The following is a 6,000-nucleotide window of genomic DNA, read 5'->3' as shown; positions in this document are numbered from 1 at the left end:
CCTGTTATCAGCATGAACTCATATGTGTTAGGTGAGTAAAATAGATATTATGCTGACTTTAAATACTGAGAAAATTAGAATAGATCACTCATTAAACAAACATAAACTATTATATTTATATCTGCATCTTTAAGAACATTTGTGTCAGTGACGTTATAAAGAAGGAACAACTCCTATTTTGCTGAGGAGTAGGGTAAAAAATACTTCTCCCCCTCTGTCCTTTTAGACAGACTATGTCTAACAACTGCCTAACCTCACCCAAGACCTGGTTCATTACTCAGAACACCTGCACCTTCCCCTGTTCTGACCTCGCTCATGGAACACCCACAATTCCCCCAGTGTTCCCCACCCCAGAACCATCACTGATTTGTGTGCTTAATTTTACAGTGAGTATTATGAAACTTTTGGCTGCTATATAAATAGAAGAACCACAGCCAAAAGCTAAAGATTATCATAAGGTCACTGCTTCTTACCCTCTAAAAACATCTCACACTGATTATAAGTCTGTGATGATTAAGACATCATGTTCTCACCCATTTGGCTGAGCATAAGTGAGGCAGCACTGTTAGTGCATTTGCTTGTGCAATGTTAAATGAGGATGGTGGATGTCACCTCTCTTGCCCAGAATACAGATGTACTTGTTCCCTGGCTGAGAACATGCGGCCCTATAACTTGTTTTCATCAGTAATCAGTCATTTAGTTTACTATAGTGTAGTAATGTTTACTTTCTATATCATTCTTTTTTAATTTGTGATTTACAGGTAAATAAATTTAAAAATACAAAACGGAAGACATTTTTGAGTATAACATTTTTTTTTATTGAGATGGATTATATTATAAATGAAAAAAGTCATATTTTTCTTTACTCTATTTCTTTTTATGTAGACAAACACGTCAATAGTTCATCTATCTATCCTTCACTACAGGAAGCAACAGAATCATACCGCAAACTCCATTAGTCTTAGACACCAATGACTATTCACAAACATTGGGGATATCACAGCAGATAATCAAAGGAGATGGTGAATTGGCAGGAACTGGGAAGCAATCATTATGTACAGAGAGTAATTTAGTCATCAAACAAGAGGACAACATTTATGAGTTATCTAGTGAAATTATTATCCCCTAGGATAAACCACACCTATTTACTGAGTTTTCAAAACCTATTAAAGAAAGGAAAAGTCTACAGTCTAGCCAAGTAATTCATACAAAGGAGCAACCTTTCCAATGTACAGAATGTGAGATAAGCTTTAGATGGGAGTCACATCTACTAGAACACCACAAAATTCACACAGGTGAGAAACCACACACATCTACTGAGTGCAGCAAATGTTTTACACAAATGGATCATCTGAAAACTCAGAAAAATATTTACACAGGAGAAAAGCCTTTCACATGTACAGAGTGTGGAAAAGTTTTACACAAATGGATTGTCTGAAAACTCATGAAAGGATTCACACAGGAGAAAAGCCATTAACATGTACAGAGTGTGGAAAAAGTTTTACAGAAAATAGTAGTCTGAAAAAACATGAAAGGATTCACACAGGGGAAAAGCCATTCACATGTACAGAGTGTGGAAAAAGTTTTATACATAAGAGTCATCTGAAAACTCATGAAAGGAGTCACACAGGAGAAAAGCCGTTCATATGTACAGAGTGTGGAAAAAGATTTGCACAAATGAGTCAACTGGAAATACATGAAAGGATTCACACAGGGGAAAAGCCGTTCACATGTACAGAGTGTGGAAAAAGTTTTATACATAAGAGTCATCTGAAAACTCATGAAAGGAGTCACACAGGAGAAAAGCCGTTCATATGTACAGAGTGTGGAAAAAGTTTTACACAAAAGAGTGATCTGAAAAGTCATGAAAGGATTCACACAGGAGAAAAGCCGTTCACATGTACAGAGTGTGGAAAAAGTTTTACACAAATGGATCATCTGAAAACTCATGAAAGGATTCACACAGGAGAAAAGCCTTTCACATGTACAGAGTGTGGAAAAAGTTTTACAGAAAAGAGTTGTCTGAAAAGTCATGAAAGGATTCACACAGGAGAAAAGCCGTTCACATGTACAGAGTGTGGAAAAAGTTTTACACAAAAGAGTGAGCTGAAAACTCATGAAAGGATTCACACAGGAGAAAAGCCTTTCACATGTACAGAGTGTGGAAAAAGTTTTACACAAAAGAGTTATCTGAAAACTCATAAAAGGATTCACACAGGAGAAAAGCCTTTCACATGTACAGAGTGTGGAAAAAGTTTTACACAAATGGAACATCTGAAAACTCATGAAAGGAGTCACACAGGAGAAAAGCCGTTCAAATGTACAGAGTGTGGAAAAAGTTTTACACAAATGAGTCAACTGGAAATACATGAAAGGATTCACACAGGAGAAAAGCCGTTCACATGTACAGAGTGTGGAAAAAGTTTTACAGTAAATAGTAGTCTGAAAAAACATGAAAGGATTCACACAGGGGAAAAGCCGTTCACATGTACAGAATGTGGAAAAAGTTTTACACAAATGGATCATCTGAAAACTCATGAAAGGATTCACACAGGAGAAAAGCCTTTCACATGTACAGAGTGTGGAAAAAGTTTTACAGAAAAGAGTTGTCTGAAAAGTCATGAAAGGATTCACACAGGAGAAAAGCCGTTCACATGTACAGAGTGTGGAAAAAGTTTTACACAAAAGAGTAGTCTGAAAAAGCATGAAAATATTCACAAGGGAAGAAACCTTTCACATGTTTAGAAAGTGGAAAAAGGTTCTTAATGAAATCCGGTATCACTAAACACCAAATATTTACACACAAACTTTATATACACAGTGTACAAACCTTTTTACAATTATCCTAGAGGACAAACTCTCTAAATAGAAGCATCAAAATGGATGATATTGTAAATAATACTTTCTAAATCCCAGTTACAAAAGCCCCAGATTTAAAGTGCCCTTGTGCACCTCAATTTCTCTCATATAAATGTGATAGAATACAAACACGACACAGAAATATACAGATCTGTCCTCATACTGACCAGTTTACACAACCATTCTACACCAAAGCACCCCCAGTGTTGTTTATTAATATGTCAGTGTTAGGAGTTGTACGTTTAATTTACATAGGGGAGAAAATAGTTACATTTACAGAATAAAGAAGTCTTTATATGAATAGAGCTTTAGAAACTTAAATAAACAAGAACAGTCTCATATGATTGGCTTCTGGGAGATATATTTAATGTGCACATCATGTGGATAAACCTTTACTTATAGCAATAGATGCTTAGCATAGTACATGTTATATACCAGAGGAATTACTGAGGGGAAACTGATTTTATTTAATGAGACACAATAGCAGTAACATACGTGATCATAATCAGTTTAATTTAAATGGCTACTATAACTAAAGGGGAACATTATATATCTGATAAATTCCTTTGTATCCAGAGCACAAGTGTTAGGTATATTTATACCATTGTGTGCATATATCATGTAATGCTCCTTTTGACTATATAATGATATACAATGTTTTTTCATGCAAATAAAAAGTGATTGTAATCCAGACCAGTATTATGTGTTTTTTGTTTAATTAAAAACACAATATCACCGAATAATTAGGAAAACATCATCAAAGACAGAAGCCAAATCTGACAATGAAAGTTAAACGCTGATAATTCAGATAGAGCAGGAATTTTACCCAACTTTCCAATTTACTTCTATTATCTGATTTGCTTTGTTCTTTTGGTATCCTTTGTTATTGATTAAACCTAGGAGGCTGATATTATATGAGCTTATGGGCATGCACATGTATTTAGCACTCTGTGCAGCAGTGTTTGTAACTATGTATAACAGCTATAAATGTTGTTGCAAACTCTGCTGTCTGAAGATACCTTCACGCTCCTGAGTTCACCTAGGATTACCGTTTAACAAAGGATACTAAGAGAACTAAGCACAATGGATAATAAATTAAAACTGGAAAGTTGTTTGAAATGTTATGTTCTATCCAATCTATTTAAGTTTAATTTTGACGTTACTGTTGATGTTACTGTCCCTTTAACAGTACATAAAACAATATCAAATTAACCCCCGACCTTCACCAACCCAGATTATTAATCTCCAGCAAGGCTTTATATACAGACATTTTCTGTTACTTTAATCATACTTAAAAGGATAGGAAATCACACTTTCATGATTCAGATAGAATATGTAGTTTTATGACACTTTTTTTTTTTATATAACATTTTTATTGTTTGATATTAATATTGTACAATGCACTTTACATGTTATACATTTGCATTTTGAATACCAGTTGTTGAAACAGCATTGAAACAAAAGTCCTGACCTAACCTTAACCCGGGAGGCTGATAATATACCGTTGTCCATAGTTTTAGTTCAAGACGAAGCCAATACCCGGTTAGGTAGTATCCTATTTGAAATAAACAAACCTTAACAATATACATAGCAAATCTAAAGAAAAACTAAAAACAAATATACAAATAAAAATACCTGTCAGCCGCTTATAATATAGTTTGAGTGTGTTTCTATATCTTTGGGGAAATATAATGAAGATTTATGCAGTCTATACGTCTCTACTTATCTCCTCACCCGAGAAAATGAGCAATATCCATCTCTCCCTATTTGGTTCTCTTAGACCCCTCAGAGGTTGGGGATTTGGGGATGAAGAGGAAAAAGAAAAGAGGGGACAGAACAGGACAGTGTAAGATCCGGCCGTCTCTGGTCAGTCGGTAGTCCTGGAATTGATATTCACGTGAACAGGGTTAAAACGTCTCAAACAGTCTTCCCACAGGAATCTTATGTTAGCTAGCAAGTGTAGCCTTCCCCTCTTGGTATAACCATATTCTTCCAAGATTAGTAAGTCTGTCACTTTGTCCGTCCAATTTGTCAATGTCAGTGTGTGGGGGTCTTCCAATGTAGTGCTAGTAGTGCTTTAACTCCTGTCAAGCCTATCTGAAGTAAAGCGAGTCTAAGTTTACATGGTAATCTCGGCAGGTCATTCAGCAAAGCAATTCTAGGTGTCAGAGAGAAATCTCTGCCCAGAAGCAATCGGAGACACCTCTCTATAGCTCTCCACATGGGTTGGACCTTAGGGCAGTTCCATCACATGTGGAGATAGGTGCCTCTTGCCTCACAGCCCCTCCAACACTTCCCAGATGTTTCGGGGTAAATAGATTGTAACCTCACCGGGGTGAGGTACCAGCGTGATAGCACTTTAAAATTAAGCTCCAATGCTTGGGGTGAAGTTGAGGCTTTCTTTGTTTGTGTGAAAATGGATTGCCACTCATCTACCTGTATGTCAGATTCTAGGTCAGTGTGCCAATGAAGTGTATATGAGGGGAGCTGGAGAGCCTGTTCGCTTTGTATCATTTTCCTTGCTAAGGACAATGAATGTCTAGCCGTTCCTTTAGTGGAACAGTAGTTCTCAAATGGAGTGAGTTCTCTCATATAGTCTTGTCTGAAAGGTGAGGTGTGCACAAAGTGCGCCAATTGGGAATACTTTAGCCAGCTGGTGTAACTGCCTCCCATATTATTTGCCAATTCCTCTCTCTTCTTAAGCTTCCCTTGTATAGAAAATTCTCTTAGTGGAGTAGTGTAGTCCCACTCTGTTAATCTCCTCTGACCTCTATCCAAACCTCCTATTAATTCAGCATTTCTAGGGATTGGAAACAATGGTGAACGAATGCTCGAAATGTGTTTTTTCCTTTTTATGATCAAGTCCCAAGACTCAAACACTCGACGATGTATTGCCAATTCCGTACACTGGGGTGGTCTAAGGTCTTTGGGGACCCGGCAGAGAGCTCCCACATCTGGAGCTTTGAGAATGTTCGAATCTATTGCCACCCACGCTTTGGAATCTATGGATCTATGCCAGTCTATTACCCTTTGTAGTGTTATAGCATCTAGATAATCTGATATACATGGCAAACCCAACCCCCCATCTCCGTGTGCTCTGTATAAGCTGTCTCTGTTTACCCTGGGTTTGACTTTCCCCCA

General features: G+C 37.0%; 1 pseudogene; it reads left to right on the top strand.

Moving 5' to 3' along the window:
* Positions 1 to 1,274: 1,274 nt before the first annotated feature.
* Positions 1,275 to 6,000, top strand: part of LOC128660035 (zinc finger protein 208-like) — a 309,793-nt pseudogene continuing 305,067 nt past the window's right edge.

This window comes from Bombina bombina, chromosome 5, assembly GCF_027579735.1.
Source record: "Bombina bombina isolate aBomBom1 chromosome 5, aBomBom1.pri, whole genome shotgun sequence".
NCBI classification, from domain to species: domain Eukaryota; kingdom Metazoa; phylum Chordata; class Amphibia; order Anura; family Bombinatoridae; genus Bombina; species Bombina bombina.
This window is presented reverse-complemented; position numbering and strand designations above follow the sequence as displayed.